This window comes from Citrus clementina, unplaced genomic scaffold (genome assembly GCF_000493195.1).
Source record: "Citrus clementina cultivar Clemenules unplaced genomic scaffold, Citrus_clementina_v1.0 scaffold_1, whole genome shotgun sequence".
NCBI classification, from domain to species: domain Eukaryota; kingdom Viridiplantae; phylum Streptophyta; class Magnoliopsida; order Sapindales; family Rutaceae; genus Citrus; species Citrus x clementina.
In genome coordinates this window covers 16,864,441-16,890,331 of record NW_006263303.1, presented here as the reverse complement: position 1 = coordinate 16,890,331, position 25,891 = coordinate 16,864,441, and the positions used below count along the sequence as shown (strand labels likewise).

General features: G+C 36.8%; 1 non-coding gene across 1 annotated transcript; it reads left to right on the top strand.

Annotated features, from left to right (window-relative positions):
- The first annotated feature begins 4,319 nt into the window (after nt 1-4,319).
- LOC112095944 lies at nt 4,320-4,423 on the top strand. The gene has a single exon (XR_002904104.1). It is a non-coding gene; the product is annotated as a small nucleolar RNA R71 (small nucleolar RNA).
- Nucleotides 4,424-25,891: the final 21,468 nt, after the last annotated feature.

Genomic DNA, 25,891 nt, shown 5'->3' with positions numbered 1-25,891 from the left:
CCAATCGGGGTCTTGAAAGCCGTTCTATATGCCCATAAGGCATCATCAAGTCTTAATGACCAATCTTTTCTGTCCGGCCTCACCGTCTTTTCTAATATGTGCTTTATTTCTTGATTGGAGATCTCAACTTGGCCACTGGTTTGCGGATGATACGGAGTTGCCACTTTGTGTGTGATTGAATACTTTGTCAAAAGAGCTTTGAATGCTTTGTTACAAAAGTGGGCACCACCATCACTGATTATCGCTCGAGGGAATCCAAAGCGTGAAACAATGTTGCTTTTCAAAAATGCTATCACCACCTTGTGATCATTGGTCCTACATGGAATAGCTTCTACCCATTTTGATACATAGTCAACAGCAACCAATATGTATTGATGACTGAAAGACGGGGGAAAGGGTCCCATGAAGTCGATACCCCATACATCAAAAATCTCAACCACTAAAATTGGATTTAGTGGCATCATATTCCTTCGCGTAATGCTCCCCATTCGTTGACACCTATCACATGAAGAACAGAAAGTGTAAGCATCTCGAAATATAGTTGGCCAATAAAAACCACATTGTAAAACTTTAGTCGCGGTTTTCTTAGCACTGAAATGGCCTCCACAAGCTTGTTCATGGCAGAATGAAAGGATATTCTGAATTTCACTTTCTGGGACACATCGTCTAACAATTTGGTCTGCACAATACTTGAACAAATACGGGTCATCCCAAAAGAAATTCTTTATCTCTGCAAAGAATTTAGCCTTATCTTGCTTGGTCCAATGCTCTGGAAGTTTACCTGTAACAAGATAATTAACTATATCAGCATACCAAGGTAATACTTCCACATTCATTAATTGTTCATCTGGAAATGACTCATTCAATGGTAATGATTCTGTAATTGTGTCAAAATGGATACGAGAGAGGTGGTCCGCCACAACATTTTCTGTCCCTTTCTTATCTTTGAATTCCAAGTCAAACTCCTGCAAAAGTAACACCCAACGAATTAGTCTGGCTTTTGCATCTTTCTTTGTGAGAAGATATTTAAGAGCAGCATGATCTGTGAACACGATTATTTTACAACCAATGAGATAAGATCGAAATTTCTCTAATGCAAATACTACTGCTAGCATTTCTTTTTCAGTAGTTGAATAGTTCAACTGTGCATCATTTAATGTCATACTAGCATAATAAATAACATGGGGAATTCGATCAACTCTTTGTCCTAATACTGCTCCTACTGCATAATCAGATGCATCACACATTAGCTCAAATGGTAAGCTCCAGTTTAGGGCCTAAATGATGGGTGATGATGTCAACAACTGTTTTAATTTTTCAAACGCCATAAGACATGAATCATTAAAGATAAAAGATACATCCTTAGCAAGTAAATTGCATAAGGGTCTAGAAACTTTGCTAAAATCTTTAATGAAACGTCTATAGAAACCAGCATGCCCAAGGAAAGATCTTACTTCTCTGACTGTTTTAGGTGGAGGAAGATTAGAAATGAGATCCACCTTGGCTTTGTCAACCTCAATACCTTTGCTCGAAATGATGTGACCGAGAACAATACCTTGTTTTACCATAAAATGACATTTCTCCCAATTTAAGACCAAGTTCTTCTCGATACATCTCTGCAGAACTAGTGTTAGATGATGTAAACATTGATCAAACGAATCACCAAAGACAGAAAATTCATCCATAAAGATTCAAGGAATCGTTCAACCATATCAGAAAAAATGCTTAACATGCATCGTTGAAATGTAGCAGGTGCATTACATAATCCAAATGGCATTCTCCTATATGCAAATGTGCCAAAAGGGCAAGTGAAAGTAGTTTTCTCTTGATCTTTTGGTGCTATGGGAATCTGATTATATCCTGAGTAGCCATCTAGAAAGCAATAAAATTCATGACCTGCTAATCTATCAAGCATTTGATCGATAAATGGTAAAGGAAAATGGTCTTTACGTGTGACAGAATTCAACTTTCTATAATCAATGCAAACACGCCATCCTGTAGTTACTCTAGTGGGTATCAATTCATTATCAGCATTGGCAACTACTGTGACTCCTGACTTTTTGGGGACAACTTGCACAGGACTGACCCATGAACTATCAGAAATGGGGTAAATGATACCTGCGTCTAATAGCTTAAGGACTTCAGTTCTAACAACTTTTTTCATGTTAGGATTTAACCGACGTTGCATTTCCCTAGTAGTTTTAGCATTTTCATCAAGGTGAATGTAATGCATGCAGTCTACTGGGTTTATACCTTTAATGTCTGCTATGGTCCATCCTAATGCCCCTTTGTGATCTTTCAAAACATCTAACAACTTACCTTTTTGTTCGTCATTTAGGGATGATGAGATGATTACCGGCAGAGTACTTTCTTCTCCCAAAAATGCATATTCCAGAGTGTTGGGTAATGGTTTGAGCTCGAGTTTCGGTGGTGATTCTGATGATGGGATGAGTTTCTTCTCTGATGGTGCTAGTTGTTCAACTCTTGACTTCCATTTATTAGTGTCCATGGATGGTACTGAGTCAAGCAGGGCGTTGACGTCATCGACCGATCTGTCAATATCAAAATCCAAACCAAAGTGAGTTAAACATGTTTGTAAAGGATCATCACTAAGGTTTGAAAGAAAAGTGTTATCAACTATTGTTTCAATTAAATCCACATCAACAATTTCATCATCTGCATTGTGAGGTTGTTTGGCAATGTTGAAAATGTTTAGCTCCATAGTCATATTGCCGAAAGACAACTGCATATTTCCAGTCCTGCATTGAATGTGAGCATCCGCAGTTGCCAAGAAAGGTCGGCCTAGGATAATGGGGATGTGCTTCCTTGAATCCTGTATTGGTTGAGTGTCAATTACAATGAAATCAACAGGAAAATAAAACTTGTCTACCTGGATAAGCACGTCCTCCACAATACCACGAGGTATTTTCGTGGACCGATCTGCAAGTTGTAACACCACTGGAGTTGGGTGTAATTCTCCCAGTCCAAGTTTCACGAATACTGAATAAGGCAACAGATTTACACTAGCTCCTAAATCCAACAAAGCATTCTCAATTGTGTGGTTCCCTATACTACATGAGATAGTGGGGGAGCCTGGGTCTTTGCATTTTAAAGGAATTTTATGTTGGAGTATAGAACTAACGTTTTCTGTTAAAAATGCCTTCTTTTGAACATGCATATTTCTCTTTTTAGTACAAAGGTCTTTAAGAAACTTGGCATAAGATGGAACTTGTTTAATAGCATCAAGCAAAGGGATGTTAACACCTACCTGTTTGAAGATTTCAAGAATCTCACCTGTGGATTTTCCCTTCTTGCCTTTCGCTAACCTCTGAGGAAATGGAGCTTTCGGAACGTATTCTCGTGGGTTGGTTTCTTCTTTCTCCTCCGGTGATGATTCCTCAACATTCACAGGTACAATTTGATTTTCTTTTGTCACCAGCATCTCCACTTTGTTGTCGACTTCTTTTCCTTTTCGCAAGGTCATGACGGCTTTGACCTCTCCATGCTGCTGTGGTGAACTGGTACTTGCTTCATGCACTCCTTTAGGGTTAGGCACTGGTTGACTTGGAAATTTACCTTTCTCAACGGTCATTGCCAAGGTTTGAACTGAAGAAGCAAGTTGTCCCACCATCTTCTCAAGGCTTGAAACTGATTGGGCTTGTGAGTTGAAGCCTGCTCTCAATTCATTTCGTAGTCCATCAATGGTGCGGTTCTGTTGCTCAATCGTAGAGTGAGTAAGATTCTTGAGATTATGGAATGAATCCTCCCATGGTCTAGGTTGAGAGTAGTTCTGGTTCTGATTGTATGGTCTAAATGGGGGCTGAGAGGCTTGAGGATTTTATGGAATTGGTGGAGCTGGAGCTGCTGGTCCATTCTCTTGGAATCCTTGAGACCATGAAAAATTGGGGTGGTCTCTCCATCCAGGGTTATATGTGTTGGAGTATGGGTTATAATTCGATGGTTTTCTCATTACACCTATGGCATTGGCTTGATCGGAGTATGAGTCATGGTCATGTGGTTATGTTGATTTAGCAGTCGATAACGATGCTATTTGTCGAGCAAGACCTTCAACCATCTCCTTGACTTCTTTGATTCCTGAAGTTGATTCGCCAATTTGAACCTCATTCACTCCTTTAATTCTTCTAGTAGTCCTGAGTGATCGACTCCGTTGTTGGGAATTATCTGCTTGTCGCTGGAAGAATTCCCAAATTTCTGATGCACTTTTTGACATTAGCTCTCCTCTACTTGTTGCCATTAGCCATTCTTGCACATTCGGCAATAATTCCTCCAAAAAGTATTGGCATTGGTGTCATTTCTCGTACCCATGATGTGGACACTTCAAGAGTAGCCCATTGAATCGCTCCCATGTTTCGAAAAAATGCTCGTCCTCTCTCTGGGTAAACTCCGAGATTTCCCTGCGAATAGCATTGGTTTTATGTACTGGGAAATATTTATTCAAAAATTTTGTAACCATTTGTTCCCATGATGCAATGCTATTAGCAGGCAATGTATTAAGCCATGAACGAGCCCTATCCTTTAAAGAAAATGGGAATAGTCTAAGTTTAACATCATCGTCTGAAAAATTTTCATATTTAAAAGTTTGACAAATGGCATGAAAATCATTCAGATGATTATATGGATCCTCATTTTCTAGGCCATAAAATGTGGGGAGACAATTTAGCACACTAGGTTTTAATTCGAAACTCCTAGCAGCTACATTTGGGTATCTTATGCATGATGTGCTCAAATTAGCTAAGGCACTAAAATAGTCCTTAAATGGCCTCTCCTGTGGTGCTTGTAAATCTATTTTATTTTTAATTTGTTTGTGTGTGCGAAGTGTTTTTTCTAATTCAAGGTCTATAGGTTCAAGATTAGGTAATAATGACCTACGACCATGCATGCAAAACAAATAATAAAAAAAAAATAAGGATGAGAACAAAACAAATAAAAATAAAGAAGAGGGAGAAATTACGATACTAACCTTATTGCGCTATTAAAACCTTTATATAAAAATACACAAAAACAAATACGTGAAATAAATTAACTAAAAATTAAATTAATAAAATAAACAAAAAAAATTACAAAGAAAAATAAATTGAAAATTAAATTACAGAATTTTAAAGAAGAGAAAAAGGAAAGGAATACTAACCTTTAAATGTAGATTCACTCTTTTTTTTTCTTTTTATAATAAAAAAACATACAAGAAAACAAATAAAAGAAATTATTCCAAAAAATTAATTCTATGAATTAAAATTACTTACCTCCCCGGCAACGGCGCCAAAAACTTGTTGTGCAAATTTTAATGTACTCGCAAGCGCACGAATCTATTATAGTATAGATCAATGGTGACGAGTGTCGATCCCACGAGGAGGTGGATTTTAATTGTGTAGAATTAATTTTGTAAATGGGTGATTGGATTTGTGGTGGAAATGATTTGGAATATGCTAAGACTTAAATTAAAATGGCAAGAATAAATTCTAAAATTGGAATAGAAATTGCGAGAATAAATTGAAGAGAATTCTATTAAAATGACGTACTTGGGTATCTGGATCCGTATCAACATGCATCATGGGCTAAATAATCTGTATTAATGCCAATTAAATCATGAGGGGGAAATCCACACCTCATGAACCACGCTCTAATCAATATGGTGCTAAGAGCTTATCGTGCCAAATAATAATAACCTTGTACTAGAGGGCCGGTGAAACCAAGGCAGTACTAGACAAGATTAGTATTATTTGTCGACGAGAAGCCAAAAAATCCACAAAAACTAGAGGGGAAAAGAAAATAAATTTACCAAATTAAGCCCATGACACATGTTGAGACTTCACCTTCAACCCAAGCTTGAAAGAAAATTAGCCACTCATAGTTGAACTAGGGGCAAAATGGGAATTTATTAAAATACGAAGAAAATACAAGATGGAGAAGGAATTACAGAAAATGGATCCCAAAAATGGATTCAGAGATCTCCAATTAAGGGGGGAGGCCCCCTTTTTATAGATACATGGAGTAAATCATGACCATCGGATTAAAAACAGTTTGGACGCTCAGGATTGCGCCACGTCATCAGTCAACAGTCCACGGTTTGACCACGCGGATGAACAGTAACACGGTTTGACTCGGATGAACAGTAACGCGGTTTGACTCGGATGAACAGTGACGCGGTTTGACTCGGATGAACAGTAACGCGGTTTGGTTGAAAATAATCCTGTGTGATGCATGTACCGTATGCGAGATTTTTCATCCACTGATATGATGCCACGTCACCATCAACAGTACATAAGAATTTTAGCCCAACAGGATCGTGACACCTCATCAGTCAATGCCACATCATCGGTCAATGCCACGTCATCGATCCGTCTATGTGAACAGTGTTGTGAACAGTAACGTAGTTAGTACCGTACACGTGAATAGTACCGTACATATGAATAGTGCCATTTTTCTTTTTATGCTCCTCCTAAGGTTTTCGACTGTCCTGAGTTCAAAAGTGATGTCCGTTTTGCCGTCTGATCTCTCCTTTATTGTGAAATGACTATAATGCCCCTAAAATACATAAAATACTTAATTAAAATAAAACACATGTAATTAAATCACAAGAAGGTTAAATACATAAAAGTAAGGGTTGTAGTAAGACTTGAAATGTAAAATGACGGTTTTCTCCTTTATAAATATGCATTTTCTAACACTCAACAAATACCTCGTGGAATTGTGGAGGACGTGCTTATCCAGGTAGACAAGTTTTATTTTCCTGTTGATTTCATTGTAATTGATACTCAACCAATACAGGACTCGAGGAAGCACATCCCCATTATTCTAGGCCGACCTTTCTTGGCAACTGCGGATGCTCACATTCAATGCAGGACTGGAAATATGCAGTTGTCCTTCGGCAACATGACTATGGAGCTGAACATCTTCAACATTGCCAAACAACCTCACAGTGCAGATGATGGAATTGTTGATGTGGATTTAATTGAAGCATTAGTTGATGATACTTTTGTTTCAAACCTTAGTGATGATCCTTTACAAACATGTTTAACTCACTTTGGTTTGGATTTTGATATTGACAGATCGGTCGATGAGGTCAACACCCTACTTGATATTGACAGATCGGTCGATGATCCTTTACAAACATGTTTAACTCACTTTGGTTTGGATTTTGATATTGACAGATCGGTCGATGAGGTCAACGCCCTGCTTGACTCAGCACCATCTATGGATACTAATAAATGGAAGTCAAGAGTTGAGCAACTAGCACCATCAGAGAAGAAACTCATCCCATCATCAGAATCACCACCGAAACTCGAGCTCAAACCATTGCCCAACACTTTGGAATATGCATTTTTAGGAGAAGAAAGTACTCTGCCGGTAATCATCTCATCATCCCTCAATGATGAACAAAAAGGTAAGTTGTTGGATGTTTTAAAAGAGCACAAAGGGGCATTAGGATGGACCATAGCAGACATAAAAGGTATAAATCCAGTAGACTGCATGCATTACATTCATCTTGATGAAAATGCTAAATCTACTAGGGAAATGCAACGTCGGTTAAATCCTAATATGAAAGAAGTTGTTAGAACAGAAGTCCTTAAGCTATTAGATGCAGGTATCATTTACCCCATTTCTGATAATTCATGGGTCAGTCCTGTGCAAGTTGTCCCCAAAAAGTCAGGAGTCACTGTAGTTACCAATGCCGATAATGAATTGATACCCACTAGAGTGACTACAGGATGGCGTGTATGCATTGATTATAGGAAGTTCAATTCTGTCACACGTAAAGACCATTTTCCTTTACCATTTATTGATCAAATGCTTGATAGATTAGCAGGTCATGAATTTTATTGCTTTCTAGATGGCTACTCAGGATACAATCAGATAACCATAGCACCAAAAGATTAGGAAAAAACTACTTTCACTTGCCCTTTTGGCACATTTGCGTATAGGAGAATGCCATTTGGATTATGCAATGCACCTGCTACATTTCAACGATGCATGTTGAGCATTTTTTCTGATATGGTTGAACGATTCCTTGAAGTCTTTATGGATGATTTTTCTGTCATTGGTGACTCGTTTGATCAATGTTTACATCATCTAACACTAGTTCTGCAGAGATGTGTCGAGAAGAACTTGGTCTTAAATTGGGAGAAATGCCATTTTATGGTAAAACAAGGTATTGTTCTCGGTCACATCATTTCGAGCAAAGGTATTGAGGTTGACAAAGCCAAGGTGGATCTCATTTCTAATCTTCCTCCACCCAAAACAGTCAGAGAAGTAAGATCTTTCCTTGGGCATGCTGGTTTCTTAGACGTTTCATTAAAGATTTTAGCAAAGTTTTTAGACCCTTATGCAATCTACTTGCTAAGGATGTACCTTTTATCTTTAATGATTCATGTCTTGTGGCTTTTGAAAAATTAAAGCAGTTGTTGACATCATCACCCATCATTCAAGCCCCAAACTGGAGCTTACCATTTGAGCTCATGTGTGATGCATCTGATTATGCAGTAGGAGCAGTATTAGGACAAAGAGTTGATCGAATTCCCCATGTTATTTACTATGCTAGTATGACATTGAATGATGCACAGTTGAACTATTCAACTACTGAAAAAGAAATGCTAGCAGTAGTGTTTGCATTAGAGAAATTTCGATCTTATCTCATTGGTTGTAAAATAATTATATTCACAGATCATGCTGCTCTTAAATATCTTCTCACAAAGAAAGATGCAAAAGCTAGACTAATTCGTTGGGTGTTACTTTTGCAGGAATTTGACTTGGAATTCAAAGATAAAAAAGGCACAGAAAATGTTGTGGCGGATCACCTCTCTCGTCTCCATTTTGACACAACTACAGAGCCATTACCATTAAATGAGTCATTCCCTGATGAACAATTGATGAATGTGGAAGTATTACTGTGGTATATGCTGACATCGTGAATTATCTTATTACAGGTCAACTTCCAGAGCATTGGACCAAGCAAGATAAGGCTAAATTCTTTGCAGAGATAAAGAATTTCTTTTGGGATGACCCGTATTTGTTCAAGTATTGTGCAGACCAAATTGTTAGACGATGTGTCCCAGAAAATGAAATTCAGAATATTCTTTCATTCTGCCATGAACAAGCTTGTGGAGGCCATTTCAGTGCTAAGAAAACAGCAACTAAAGTTTTACAATGTGGTTTCTATTGGCCAACTATATTTCGAGACGCTTACACTTTCTGTTCTTCATGTGATAGGTGTCAACGAATGGGGAGCATTACACGAAGGAACATGATGCCACTAAATCCAATTTTAGTGGTTGAGATTTTTGATGTATGAGGTATCGACTTCATGGGACCATTTCCCCTTTCTTTTGGCCATCAATACATATTGGTTGCTGTTGACTACGTATCGAAATGGGTAGAAGCAATTCCCTGTAGAACCAATGATCACAAGGTGGTGACAGGATTTTTGAAAAGCAACATTGTTTCACGCTTTGGATTCCCTCGAGCAATAATCAGTGATGGTGGTGCCCACTTTTTTAACAAAGCATTCAAAGCTCTTTTGACAAAGTATTCAATCACTCACAAAGTGGCGACCCCGTATCATCCGCAAACCAGTGGCCAAGTTGAGATCTCCAATCGAGAAATAAAGCACATATTAGAAAAGACGGTGAGGCCAGACATAAAAGATTGGTCATTAAGACTTGATGATGCATTATGGGCATATAGAACGGCTTTTAAGACCCCGATTGGGATGTCACCCTACAGGCTAGTGTATGGAAAAGCTTGCCACCTACCTGTGGAACTCAAGCATCGTGCGTATTGGGCCATCAAGAAATTCAACTTTGACATGCAGCAAGCCAGCTCAGAAAGAAGATTACAACTGGCAGAACTTGAAGAAATTCGCAATGACGCATACGAAAATGCCAAGATTTACAAGCAACGAATGAAAGTCTTCCATGACAAGCAAATTATGAGAAAATCTTTCACTCCAGGTCAGAAAGTGCTTTTATTCAATTATCGCTTGCACCTATTCCCAGGTAAGTTACGCTCTCGTTGGTCTGGCCCATTTATTATACATACTGTTTTTCCACATGGGGCAATTGAAATTAAGGACCCAAAGAATGGTGTCACGTTTAAAGTTAATGGTCAAAGATTAAAGCCATATCTAGAGTACCAACCACATGGAGAAGACACCGAAATAAATTTGAGTGACCCACCAGATCTAAATTGATTTTTTTTTCTTTTCGTTGATTTGATTTTTTTTCTTTCTTTATATTATTCTTCTGCTAATTGAAATTATTTTTGCATAAATGTGTTTGTTTAACTATTAAGTTTTCTTTTATCATTTTTAATCATGAGTACATTACTTAGACCGTTCCTCCTGAACATTCTTAAACCACTTCAACGTGTCAAAACTCATCTCAAAAGGTAGATTCAATTTTGTAAAACACATCGCATTTGGGCTCTACAACCACCAGAGTTAGTAGCCTATGTTGAGGGTTTAGAATGCCAACTCCGAGACATTGAGAGAAGTGTTTACGATATCCAGTTGGAGCTTGAGGTAAATTCAATAAGAGGACGATTTTAATTTTGTTTGTGTGTTTTAATTTTTTTTTTGTTTGTGTGCTTTAGTTTGTTACCCCGGTGAAGTGGCGGATAACGGTACTTCGTGACAATCAAGTCAGTTACTTCAGTTTCCCATAATAACTGATATTCTGAAGCGAAGATATGGACAGAAACGAGACTCTAGCGAAGCTTCACAAGCGATTCCCTTCACTTCCTCAGAATGCCCTCCTTACGATCTATAAAGCTCGGTCTGAATGCATGCGATTGCTCATGAGAAATAACATACCTGCTGACATCCGTTGGTTAATCGAGGCTAAAGTACGATCGGCAGGTGAGTTACCTCCAAAATTTATTGCATACATGCCTAGTTGTGGTAAAGGAAATTATGCAAGAAAACGACGAGCTCGAAGAATTTTTGTTGCTTGTCATAAGTGTGCCAGAATGAGTTGCAATAAAAACCCATGTTCTTTAGGAATGATGTCTGATAGCAGGGAAGATAAGATTCAATTCATTAGGGATGGCTTGAATAAGGAGTCATTGGATGATATCCTTTTGTCTCTTGAAACGCATCCTAGTGGATATGTGCAAGGAGCGATTCTCCAGTTATAGCCATTATTCCAGAAAGAGCATGCACGATATAGTCTCGGGAATCTGACTATAAACGACCCTGTTTGCCAGTTTATAAGAAAACTGGATAGGAAGCCTATCCTCGACCCATAGAGGGCGTTCAAGCCATTTCTGGACGTAAAACCAGAGGAAGATGTGAGCCACAGTCGCAACTACCTGTAAATATCCCTTCACTTTACTGTTATTTTATTTCACTATTGTTTTATTGTGTGCATTATTGTCTTTAATAATTTTATTACTGTTTGCTTTTTCCCTTTTACTGTTTCCTTTTTTACTAGCGAGACACGTGCTTTACGCGTTATTTGACACTGACATGTTACCTCATACACAACTGTAATCCACTGTCACCAAGATTCTTAAATGTGATTTCTTTTTTGTCAAGCACTCACAAATTATTTTTGAGAAGTATCACAATGGCAGCTACTCCCAATAGACAATTCAAGAACATTTGTGTGCTTTCTGGATTTACATATGGCAAACATAAAGAGTTCGTTGAGGCAGCCATAGATCTTGGTCGAAGCATAGCAGCGAGAAAATTACAATTGGTGTATGGAGGAGGTAATCGAGGGTTATCAAAAATGGTCTCAGAAGCAGCTTTTATCAGAGAAAGTCAAGTGTTAGGCATCATCCCAAGAGTCTTAAAACCATTGGGCAGTTCGTCTGACTCATCAACTGGAGAAGAATTAGTCGTCTCAGGTATGCAAGAAAGAATAACTGAAATGCTTAATCATGCTGATGCTTTTATTTTCCTTCCAGGAGATCTTGCAACACTGGAGGCACTTATCACGCTAGCATCTTGGGCCCATCTGCACATCCACCAAAAACCCATCGGTTTGTTAAATGTCAATAACTTTTATGATGGTTTTATCCCATTTCTTAACCATGCAATAAAAAACTATTTCATTCCTTCTAATGTGAAAAAACTTTTTATTTGTGCTCACACTGCTAATGAGCTACTTGATATGTTACAAGCTTATAAACCGGAGTAAGACCCTTGGACCTTTGTGTTGCAGCGCCCAAATAATGATGGTAACAGTAGCCGCAGTAAGAAGTACAAATTAGATTTAACTCTCCGCTTATAAATATTTTCTTCTGTGTTGCACCACCCAGGTGATGTCTTCTAAACTCTACTTCTTTCCTTTCAAACATTGAGGACAATATTTCGTTCTGGTTGGGGGGAGGGAATAGTCGACAATTGTGAAATTTTGGTTAAGTTTTTACTAATTTTTTGTTGTAGAAACTAACTGTTGCTAACTTTTCGTGTTGAAGATGGCTGAATATGGAGGGTAGTGACTCTAGAAACGCATCTTCATCGTTTAAAAAAAATTAAAAAAAAAAACTAAAAAAACTAAATAATAAAAACAAAATTTTCTTTTTCTTTATTAAGTTTTTATGTTCATTTTTCTTCTTCTTTTTAATTTCTCGTCTATAAATATCCATTTTCCAACTTTTGAGTCGAAGATGGCTGAATATGGAGTGTAGTGCCTCTAGAAACGCATCTTCTTAAAAAAAAATCATTTTCGTTTTCTATCATTTTACATGTAACTTTTCTAATTAGTTTTTATGCATCATTTTCACATTTCTGCATGCATATTTTCCTTTCATGTTTAGAATCGGTTGGGGGGTAGAATGTTGTTTAAAAAAAAAATTGTGTGATTTGTTTTAACATTGGATGACATGATTAATTTCAAATTTTAGTATTTGTATTATCTTTGGTCTTAAGTGATGTTACATTATATTTGCTACTCTACATGTTGATGTCGGAGACAAATATGAGTTGCTTGAAGGAATGAACATGTCATAAATAAGTGCCAAGTGAGTTTTTGAGCCTATTATTTTTCTTGGAGAGTAACCCTTTTGCCCATTCTTTATACAGCTTAACAGTTTATTATTGTATACACGATCTCTAGATTTCTGTTGAGTTAACCCTTAAAAAAAAAAAACAAACAAGAAAAAAAAAGAAAAAAAAATGTGTGTTGCTACATTGGGAGGCCCATCTAACTAGTAGATATGGATGATTATTTAGAGCCCTAAAAGACGATGGAAAGGCCATCTTTGTCCCGTTTGAGCCTTTCTAGCCATCCCTTTTATGAAATATCCATAGTTAACCATTTTGAGCCTTTTAAAAAAAAAACCTTTTATTTGTTAAACTTATCTTGACCCACTCCGATTTGGAGTATTACTAATGTCTTATAAGTTCCATCACCTATTTTTGTTCAGTGAAGTTATGCCAAATAAAAGCAAAAAAAAAAAACAACAAAACAAAAATTGTTGTTTAAAAAAATAATAAATAAAAAAATAAAAATAATAGGTGAAATCCACCTTGCAACTTCCAAAAAAAAAAAAATCTCTGCATTTTTCTCAAACATACACTTTGTTTTCCTTATTTCCCTTCTTTGTTAGCCATATCCCTAGCCTACGTTACGTCCTAATAAAAGTCCTTCTTAATTTTAGGGAACTATAGTTTGAAGTAGAAGCTAGTTATATGGGCTAAAAAGATGTAGTGGTGCATAATAAAAATAAATAAATAAATAAATAAAAAAGATAAATAAATTGGGTTGACTAGCATTTTTATTTGACTTGAGATCGTATTATTTCTAAGCTGAGGGCATATTTATTTCATCTTGGTGAGGGCATGTGATATCACTTCTTTATTATTTTCTCTCTTAATTACCATTCATTGGAGTGACTATTTTTATTGGTTTTAATTTCTTTGTGAGAGTGTCACTACTTCCAGTGAGATTTTGGGGTTTGACATGTCATTCTTGAAAGTAGCTATAACAAAGTCTACTGGGCTGATTCATGTGGATGGTTGATGTGGGTGTGATGTTGCTTTAGACTGGAGATAATGCTTATACTTTTATTTGATTGCTATCATTAATCTGATGGAATAAATACGAGTGTTTTTATTAAAAAAAAAATATTTTGAATTTGAATTTTGTTTTCGCTTTATTTGCTAGGGACTAGCAATAAGTTGGTTGGGGAGTGTGTTGAGTGTTAGAAAATGCATATTTATAAAGGAGAAGACCGTCATTTTACATTTCAAGTCTTACTAAAAACCTTTACTTTTATGTATTTAACCTTCTTGTGATTTAATTACATGTGTTTTATTTTAATTAAGTATTTTATGTATTTTAGGGGCATTATAGTCATTTCACAATAAAGGAGAGATCAGACGGCAAAACGGACATCACTTTTGAACTCAGGACGATCGAAAACCTTAGGAGGAGCATAAAAGGAAAAATGGCACTATTCATATGTGCGGTACTATTCACGTGTACGGTACTATCTACGTTACTGTTCACAACACTGTTCACATAGATGGATCGATGACGTGGCATTGACCGATGATGTGGCATTGACTGATGAGGTGTCACGATCCTGTTGGGTTAAAATTCTTATGTACTGTTGATGGTGACGTGGCAGCATATCAGTGGACGAAAAATCCGGTGTACGGTACATGCATCACACAAGATTATTTTCAACCAAACCGCGTTACTGTTCATCCGAGTCAAACCGCGTTACTGTTCATCCGAGTCAAACCGTGTTACTGTTCATCCGCGTGGTCAAACTGCGTACTGTTGACTGATGACGTGGCGAAATCCTGAGCGTCCAAACTGTTTTTAATCCGATGGCCATGATTTACTCCATGTATCTATAAAAAGGGGGCCTCCCCCCCCTAATTTGATATCTCTCAATCCATTTTTGGGATCCATTTTCTGTAATTCCTTCTCCATCTTGTATTTTCTTCGTATTTTAATAAATTCTCATTTTACCCCTAGTTCAATTATGAGTGGCTAATTTTCTTTCAAGCTTGGGTTGAAGGTGAAGTCTCAACATGTGTCATGGGCTTTATTTGGTAAATTTATTTTCTCTTCCCCTCTAGTTTTTGTGGATGTTTTGACTTCTCGTCGACAAATAATACTAATCTTGTCTAGTACTGCCTTGGTTTCACCGGCCCTCTAGTACAAGGTTATTATTATTTGGCACGATAAGCCCTTAGCACCATATTGATTAGAGCGTGGTTCATGAGGTGTGGATTCCCCCCTCATGATTTAATTGGCATTAATACGGATTATTTAGCCCATAATGCATGTTGATACGGATCCAGATACCCAAGTACGTCAATTTAATAGATTTTCTCTTCAATTTATTCTCTCCATTGCAATTCCAATTTTAGAATTTATTCTCGCTATTTTAATTTAAGTATTAGCATATTCCAAATCATTTCCACCATAAATCCAACTACCCATTTACAAAATTAATTCTACACACAATTAAAATCCACCTCCTTGTGGGATCGACACTCGTCACCATTAGTCTATACTACAATAGATTCGTGCGCTTGCGAGTACATTAAAATTTGCACAACAATAAGCTGCGAAGTGCATCCAAAAAGTGCTGAAGTCATTACACCATGTTGCAGCAGTGTCCAAACAACAGGGGAGTATCCCATTCCTACTAGTCATTCTATTTAGTTCTAAACAACTTTTCTTTCATTATATTTTTATTTTGTGTGGTTTATTTTCTAATTCATCCTCCATGTCCTTGTTGGGTTGTGTGGTTTTTTTTTGTGTGCTTGTGAGGATAGAGCACCATTTAAAGTTTGGGGGGGTTGTGTTTCTGTGTATTATGAATATGTGTTTATGCGTGTGTTGTGTGAAGCTCTGCCATCTAATATTTGTGTATGGATTTGAAAACCTAATGAAGATAAATTGAGTGTTAAGTAGTGATTATAAGAATGCCAAGTAAAGATAGTTATAGATGGAGAGTGAAATTATGTCCTGACACCTAAACTTTGGTGGAGTTTTATGAGAATGTTGTAGTAGAGCCAAAAGAATAGAAAATATCTTAAGTTTGGGGGAAAATTTTGTTGGACTGTACCTGCTATGAAATAAATTCTGCTCCAATTGATTAACATTCATATGAAAAATAAATGTTGCAGTGAAGAGAGTTGAGTACTCTTAAGTTTTTGTTCTTAAATATAGCACAGTTTGAGTATGTGAGATTTCTGCTACCCCATATCTGAATAAAATTGTGCTACCTCTGAATTACATGAAATCTCTTGGTAATGTTGTAGCATCTCTAGAATTCAATCAAAGTAGCACACACACACTTTGGACAGAAGGAAGCTTAAGTCTAAAACTGATCTACTATGGCCATTTTGCATGATTGAGATTGTGATATGAAGGTGGAAGAATCGTTACAAAAAGGGGCGCGCGTCACATAAAACGGCGACAAGGAATTAACATTGAGAAAATCAAGAGAAAAAGAAGAAGAAGATCAGAATTTAAAGGAACCGATGCTGCATCATTGAAGAATCGAGCAGAGTTATTTAGATTCACTTTTTGTCGTTCTCCACTTATTCTTTTCTTCACTATTTGATTGAACCAATGTATTTCGGGACTAATATGTTTCTGTTTGTTTTTCTCTTTCAAAATATGAACTAAACTTGCTTGTAGTTGAGTGACAAACAATCTAATGGGTTTTTTTACTGTTCTTATGAGTTGCTATATAATTGCTATAGCATTTTACTTTAGTAGCTATTATTATAACTGTTATTTCAATTGACCACTCATTTAATGGTTCAAGTTAAGATAGAGCCGCAAAAGGGCATGTCTTAGTGGATATTATTAGAGTAATACTTGATCTTAATTCGAGTTTCCTAGATTAAGTTTATCTTGAATCTCATAAGAGCTATACTTGAAGTTAAGATTTGTGACAAACTAGACATAAGTACTCACCTTGTAGGGTGGAGAGAATAGATGTTTGTAATGCCATGCCGAAGGTAGAATAGCAACTGGTCATTGCTAAGATACTTAAGGGTATGAGAATTCCAACACGCGACAGCTGAGGATGCAAAATAATTCTGCCCAGTGCTATAGACAGTGTTGTAGCAACTGTTGTTAATTTGATGAAAAACAGTCAACCCATAAAGAGCGTTTGATCATTCAACTACCTTATTCTCATTTGATCCTTCTACGCAATTTATTTACTTTATTTCATCACTGCATTATTTCGTTTTATTTTCTCACAATTCTAAATTTCAGTAGTAAACAACTTCACATTTGTTCATTCAAAATAAAGGTAGATTGCACTATTGTGATTGCTGTAGCATTTCTGGTAACATCAATCCCTGTGGAGACGATCTGAATACTCATCACTTTATTAATTGTTGTGTACACTTGCACATTGGCATCAATAGCATTTGATTAACAATTAACCAACAGTTACATAGTCAATTCTTTTCATCGGAGATCAAGTCGTACAAATTGCTTTGCTTCTGGCTTTTCCTCGCTTAAGGTATTGTTTCTCGTACTTCAACATTAGGTATTATTTTTTCTTGAGTTTGAAGATATTCAGCTCTAGTTCTAAGTTTGTTTAAAAGATGTTTAAGAGGAAAGAATAAGTAATTGAGGTTGATGATGATGAACTGGAGTGTTTGCCTAGTTTACTCAAGAAACCCATTTTCGACCCGAGAATCCCTTGAAATTTGATAGGTGATACTAATGCTAGAGATAGTGCTAGAAGGATGTCTTTTGAGGCTTGGACCTCATTTGCGGAAAACAGTAGCGATGACTCCTCTAATACAGAGCAGACCTTAAGTGGATATTAGGAGGGAGACTCTGATGAGGATAAAGGTAAAGAGTCTTCACCAGATGAGGTTAGACCAGAGAAGAAAAGAAAGTTAAGTAGTAGAGCTCTAGTAAAAAATTACCTTATTGACTTAATGGCAAGCAGTACAATTATAGATGAATTAAATAGGCTTAGAAAATTTTACAACATTCTTGATGATGTAAAAAGGATACACCAAGCCGCCTCTTAAGGGATATGACACCTTGTTCCTAGAATGTTTTAAACTATGGATGAGACTCCCCTTATAGCCTTATTTTGTTCGAGTGCTTGGAAGGCTACACTTAGCCCCTAGTCAATTAAGCGTAAATGGGTGGAGGGTGCTCTCTATCTGTTGGTCTTGTGGAACAAATATGGGCAAAGTGAACCCACTTTTAATGAAATAAAACACATGTACCAGCTAAAGAGCAGCCCAAAAGGTGCAGACTGGTATTACTTTATGTTAAGTACTAAGGCTAGAAAACCTATAACCGACCTCTCAACTAGAGGTGGATATTAGAAGAGTAAGTTCTTTTTTGCTAGGTGTAACTGGGGTCATGTGGCATCTGTGGATGGTGGGAATGTCCATATTCCTTCTCGTTTCTCAACTCCAGGTTGCTTACTAGTTTAAGACTTTTTTTTTAACTCGCTTAGTTGAATTGTATCATTTTAACGCGATCTTGGCTTGTGTTGCAAGTTCTTTGAGCGTGATATATAACATTAAGAGAAAATTGTTGAAGAGGGTTGAGATCACCTTAACAAATTCTTGCTTATATAGAGATCTGTTTTGCACTCATAGCTTGGTCGACTCACATCTAGTGTCAGATGCCCACGATATGGAAGACATTGTAATCCAAGCCTTGAATAGAAAGCGCCCTTATTCTGGTAGTGCGAAAGGATGTTCAAGTAAATATACTCCCTAAGAGAAATGCCCCAATAGTACAAAAAAAGATTCCCCTTCGAAGGCTCTCTCACCTCCTCTGTCTAAGGCAGCTGAAATAAATGGAGCTACAAGCAATAAAGGCCCTGCCACCTCTTCTCCTTCAGTTGGCTAGAAATCTCAGTCTCCCAATGAGCGACCAGAGTATCTGGTCCCCTATATCAATAAGTTTTGCAGGCTCATAAAGAAGAAAGACCTTGAGGATTTCGACGATCGTACACTTGGGGAGTTGGTAGAAGCTCTTTAGTTTGGTGTATTCTAACTAGGCTCCCTGGCCACTTATTACAAAGTAAAAGTTGGCCATTATGACAAAAAAATTAAGGATGGCATTCAAGCTGCTAAAAAAAGAGTCGGCCAAAAAAAGATTAAGAGAGCTTAATCTCGAGAACTTAAAGCTCGTAGAGCAAATGTCTCTCTCTGAAGCCAAGGCGGTTGAACTCAAGAAGGAACTGGCTAGTATTAAGGAAGAGCTTGCGACCCATAAGGACTTTTATAAATCTTAGTTAGAGTTTCTTCGAGGAGCCCACCTGAATTTGATTGAAGCCCTGGGAAAGGAGGTCGACAATAATTATAAGGAGGGGCTCTGACACTCTTATCGGTGTATTATGGTCGTCCTTGAGAGGCAATACCCCAACCTGAAGATGGACGAGTTGGCTGTTGGTGTGACTAAATGTATAAATGAGTAGGTAGCTAAAGGGGATGTGGAAAAAAGAGACCTTGCTGTAACCGGTAAGGCCATTCCTTCTATTACTGCTAGTAAGGCCACCACTCCTCTTGGTGCAACTGGCAAGACTCCCATTTCTCCTCCAACTAATGACAACTCATTGAGAGCAGATCCTCCCTTAGACCCTCCATCTTGAATGTAATAAGATGTTTATCTTTTAATCAATAACTTTTTGTAAACACTGTCTTCTTTTTCTTCAATGTTATGAATATTTCCTAGTCTTTATAAATACCCACAAATAATTATTTGCTCGGATTAGCACTAATAAACATATGTTGGAAGACATTGGCTTTCGCCTCTAAGAGGCTTTGAGCCTTACGTAATTTACACTTGTCTTAGAATGTTTTCGTTAGTAATTGTCTACTCATCTTATTATTAACGAGCAGATCCTATCAAACTTATCTTACCTCGAGGAGGCTTTATGATTTAAAAATATTATTCTTACCTTAGAATATATTAATGCATGATGGCCTACTTGTCTTCGCTCGATCAAGTAGGTTCTGAAAATTTTGACTTTTTGTCTCACCTCGAAAAGACTCCGAGACTTCAAGCCTTCACTTAGAAAATATTTACATAATTAACCGCCTACTCATCTTATCATTAACGAGCAGATTCTGGCAAGTTTGACTTTGGTCTCGCCTCTTTTGAGACTTGAAGCCCTTACTTACCTTAAAATATTTTTATATTTGCCTTAGAGAATATTTATATAATTTACTGCCTGCTCGCCGTCACTTGATTGAGCAAGTTCTGGCAAATTTGACTTTTTGTCTCGCCTTGATGAGGCTTTGAGACTTCAAGCTTTATCTTTTGCCTTAGAAAATATTTACATAATTAACTACCTCTCGTCTTGTCATTAGTGAGCAGGTTTTGGCAAGTTTGACTTTTGTCTCGCCTCGAGGAGGATTTGAGACTTCAAGCTTTTACTTGCCTTAGAAATAGAAAAAGTTAAATGAGTGAACTTTATCTGGCTCATATTATTCAATACTTCAGGAATTACAAGAAATAAATTGGCTTCAAGTGGTATAAGAAACAAATTGAACATAAACATTAAATAATTATAAAAAAAATAACTAGCTGACTACGGAGAACGCTTACTAGAAGTACTTCTTTAAGTGCTCGGCATTCCATGATCGTTTGACCTTGCGAGCATTTGTATAAGCTAACTTGTAGGCCTTTGGCCCTGCTTCTCGTCCTCCTAGTTAAAACTGAATACTCTCTGGCTTTAGTCTCTGGTATTCTGATTCACCCTTCTAGTTGTATTAGTGAGCAACTCTCTGTTGGTAAACTACTACCTTTCTCGACACGAGCTCATTTCTTTCAGTTAGTAAGTCCAAGTTTAAGCAAATTTGCTTGTCATTTTCCTCCTCGTTAAAATACTTCGTTCGGTGGGTAGTCACCCCACTGAAGGGACCATCACTTCATGACCAAAAGCCAGGGCGAATGTTTTTCTCTTGTGGTAGTCTTATGAGTGGTTCTATATGCTTAGAGCACACGTGACAGTTTATCAACCCATGTCCCATTCTTTTTCCCTAATTGAGCTTTCAAAAGCTTTTTTTTTTTGTCATGTTCATTGCCTCTACCTGCCCGTTGGCTTTCAAGTGAGTTGGCAAGCAAAATTTCAGTTATATACCCAAGTTATGACAAAACTCTTTAAAGTTGTGATTATCGAATTGCCTAACATTGTCTATTATCAAGGCATAAGGAATTCCATACTTGCATATGAGGTTCTTTCAAATAAAATCAGTTGTCTTCTTTTTCGTGATCTTACTAAGAGCATCAACTTTCTCCCATTTCGTGAAATAATCTATAGCCACAATAGTATTAGAAGTTGCTCCTCGCCCTTTGGGTAACGCTCCAATTAAGTCGATCCCCCATTATGCAAACAGTCATGGCAAAGATATTTATTTATTTATTTATATTATTTTTTTTATGCACCACTACATCTTTTTAGCCCATATAACTAGCTTCTACTTCAAACTATAGTTCCCTAAAATCAAGAAAGACTTTTATTAGGACGTAATGTAGGTTAGAGACATGGCTAACAAAGAAGGGAAATAAGGAAAACAAAGTGTATGTTTGAGAAAAATGCAGAGTTTTTTTTTTTTGAAAGTTGGAAGATAGATTTCACCTATTATTGTTTTTTTTTCTTTTTGAAACAACAATTTTTGTTTTTTTTTTGTTTTTTTTTTGGCACAACGTCACTTAACAAAATAATTATTTACATTTTTCTCAAACATAAATAGGTGATGGAACTTATAAGATATCGGGTAATACTCCAAATCGAAGTGGGTCATGATGATAAGTTGACAAAGAAAATGTTCTTCTTTTTTTTTAAAGGCTCAAAAGGGTTAACTATTAATATTTCACAAAATGGATGGCTAGAAAGGCTCAAACGGATCAAAGATGGCATTTCCATTGTCTTTTAGGGCTCTAAATAATCTTCCATATCTACTAGTTAGATGGGCCTCCAAATGTAGCAACACACATTTTTTTCTTCTTTTTTTTCTTCTTTTTTTTTTAATTTTACAATTTTTTTTAAGGGTTAACTCAAAAGATATCTAGAGACCGTGTATAAAATAATAAATTGCTAAGCTGTATAAAGAATGGGCAAAATAGTTACTCTCCAAGAAAAATGATAGGCTCAAAAACTTACTTGGTACTTATTATGACATGTTCATTCCTTCAAGCAACTCATATTTTTCCCGACATCAACATGTAGAGTAGCAAACATAGCGTAACATCACTTAAGACCAGAGATAATACAAATACTAAAATTCAAAATTCATCATATCATCCAATGTTAAAACAAATCACACAATTTTTTTTTCAAACAACATTCTACCCCCCAACCTATTCTAAACATGAAAGGAAAATATGCATGCAGAAATGTGAAAATGATGCAGAAAAACTAATTAGAAAAGTTACACTTAAAATGATAGAAAACGAAAATGGTTTTCTTTTTTTTTTAACTTAGATGATGCGTTTCTAGAGGCACTACACTCCACAATTAGCCATCTTCGACTCAAAAATTTGTAAATGTATATTTATAAAGGATAATTTAAAAAGAAGAAGAAAAATGAACATCAAAACTTAATGAAGAAAAAGAAAATGTTTGAACTTTTTTTTTGTTTTTTAATTTTTTTTTGTTTTTTTTCCAAACGATGAGGATGCGTTTCCAGAGTCACTACACTCCATATTCAGCCATCTTCAACATAAAAAGTTAGCAACAATTAGTTTCTACAACAAAAAATTAGTAAAAACTCAACCAAGATTGCACAATTGTCGACTTTTCCCTCCCCCCAACCAGAACGAAACATTGTCCTCAATATTTTAAAGGAAAGAAGTAGAGTTTAGAAGACATCACCTGGGTGGTGCAACACAGAAAAAAATATTTATAGGTGGAGAGTTAAATCTAATTTGTACTTCTTACTGCAGCTACTGTTACCATCATTATTTAGACGCTCTAACACAAAGGTCCAGGGGTCTGGCTCCGGTTTATAAGCTTGTAATAGATCAAGTATCTCATTAGCAATGTGAGCACAAATAAAAAGTTTTTTCGCATTGGAAGGAATGAAATAATTTTTTATTGCATGGTTAAGAAATACGATAAAGTCATCATAAAAGTTATTGACATTTAACAAACCGATGGGTTTCTGGTGAATGTGCAGATGGGCCCAAGATGCTAGTGTGATAAGTGCCTCTAGTGTTGCAAGATCTCCTGGAAGGAAAATAAAAGCATCAGCATGATTAAGCATTTAAGTTATTTTTTCTTGCATATCTGAGACGACTAACTCTTCTCCAGTTGGTGAGTCAGACAAACTGCCCAAAGGTTTTAGCGCTCTTGGGATGATGCCTAACACTTGACTTCCTCTGACAAAAACAGCTTCTAAGACTAATTTTGATAACCCTCGGTTACCTCCTCCATACACCATATGTAATTTTCTCTCTGTTATGCTTCGACCAAGATCTATGGCTGCTTCAACGAACTCTTTATGTTTGCCATAGTTAAATCCAGAAAACACACAAATGTTCTTGAATTGTCTATTGGGAGTAGCTGCTATTGGGATACTTCTCAAAAATAATTTGTGAGTGATTGACAAAAAAATCATATTTAAGAATCTTGGTAACAGTGGGTCACAGCTGTGTATGAGGTAGCATGTCAGTGTCAAATAATGTGTAAAGCACATGGCTCGCGAGTCAAAAAGGAAACAGTAAAAAGAAAAAGAAACAATGATAAAATAAAATTATTCAAGACAATAATGCAAATGATAAAACAACAGTGAAATAAAATAACAGTGAAGTAAAAGGATATTTACAGGTAGTTGCGACTGTGGCTCACATCTTCCTCTGGTTTTACGTCCAGAAACAGCTTGAACGCCCTCTATGGGTCGAGGATAGGCTTCCTATCCAATTTTCTTATAAACTGGCAAACAGGATCGTTTATAGTCAGATTCCCAAGACTATATCGTGCATGCTCTTTCTGAAATAATGGCCATAACTGGAGAATCGCTCCTTGCACATATCCATTGGGATGCGTTTCAAGAGACAAAAGGATATTATCCAATGACTCCTTACTCAAGCCATCCCTAATGAATTGAATCTTATCTTCCCTGTTATCAGACACCATTCCTAAAGAACATGGTTTTTTATCGCAACTCATTCAGGCACACTTATGACAAGCAACATAAATTTTTCGAGCTCTTCGTTTTCTTGCATAATTTCCTTTACCATAACCAGGCATGTATGCAATAAATTTTGGAGGTAACTCACCTGCCAATCGTACTTTTGCCTCGATTAACCAACGGATGTCAACAGGTATATTATTCCTCATGAGCAATCACATGCGTTCGGACCGGGCTTTATAGATTGTAAGGAGGGCATTATGAGGAAGTGAAGGGAATCGATTGTGAAGCTTTACTAAGATCTGATTTATGTCCATACCTTCGCCTCAGAATATCAGTTATTATGGGAAACTGAAGTAACCGACTTGATTGTCACGGAGTACCGTTATCCGCCACTTCACCGGGGTAACAAACTAAAGCACACAAATAGAAAAATAAATTAAAACACACAAAGAAAATTAAAATCGTCCTCTTATTGAATTTACCTCAAGCTCCAACTAGATGTTGTAGACACCTCTCTCAATGTCTCTGAGTTGGCTTTCTAAATCCTCAACATAGGATACTCACTTTGGTGGTTGCAGAGCCCAAATACGAAGTGTCTTACAAAATCGAATCTATCTTTTGAGATGAGATTTTACACGTTAAAGTGGTTTAAGAATGTTCAGGAGGAACTGTTTAGCTATGACACTCATGATTAACAATAATAAGAGAAAACTTAATGGTTAAACAAACACACTGATGCAAAAATAATTAGCAAAAGAATAATAAAAAGAAAGAAAGAAGAAAAAAAATCAAATCACCGAAAGGAAAGAAAACAAACTTAATTCAAATCTGGTGGGTCACTCAAATTTATTTCAGTGTCCTCTCCATGTGGTTGGTATTCTAGATATGGCTTTAATATTTGACTATTAACTTTAAACGTGACACCATTCTTTAGGTCCTTAATTTCAATTGCCCCATGTGGAAAAACAATATGAACAATAAATGGGCCAGACCATCGAGAGCGTAACTTACCTGGGAATAGGTGCAAACGAGAATTGAATAAAAGCACTTTCTGACCTGGAGTGAAAGATTTTCTCATAAGTTGCTTGTCATGAAAGACTTTCATTCGCTGCTTGTAAATCTTGGCATTTTCGTATTCATCATTGCGAATTTCTTCAAGTTCTGTCAGTTGTAATCTTCTTTCTGAGCTAGCTTGCTGCATGTCAAAGTTGAATTTCTTGATGGCCCAATATGCATGATGCTCGAGTACCACGGGTAGGTGGCAAGCTTTTCCATACACTAGCCTGTAGGGTGACATCCCAATCGAGGTCTTGAAAGCCGTTCTATATGCCCATAATACATCATCAAGTCTTAATGACCAATCTTTTCTGTCTGGCCTCACCGTCTTTTCTAATATGTGCTTTATTTCTCGATTGGAGATCTCAACTTGGCCACTGGTTTGCGGATGATATGGGGTCGCCACTTTATGAGTGATTGAATGCTTTGTCAAAAGAGTTTTGAATGCTTTGTTACAAAAGTGGGCACCACTATCATTGATTATCGCTCAAGGGAATCCAAAGCGTGAAACAATGTTGCTTTTCAAAAATCCTATCACCACCTTGTGATCATTAGTTCTACATGGAATTGCTTCTACCCATTTCGATACGTAGTCAACAACAACCAATATATATTGATGGCTAAAAGAATGAGGAAAGGGTCCCATGAAGTCGATATCCCATACGTCAAAAATCCCAACCACTAAAATTGGATTTAGTGGTATCATATTCCTTCGTGTAATGCTCCCCATTCGTTGACACCTATCACATGAAGAACAGAAAGTGTAAG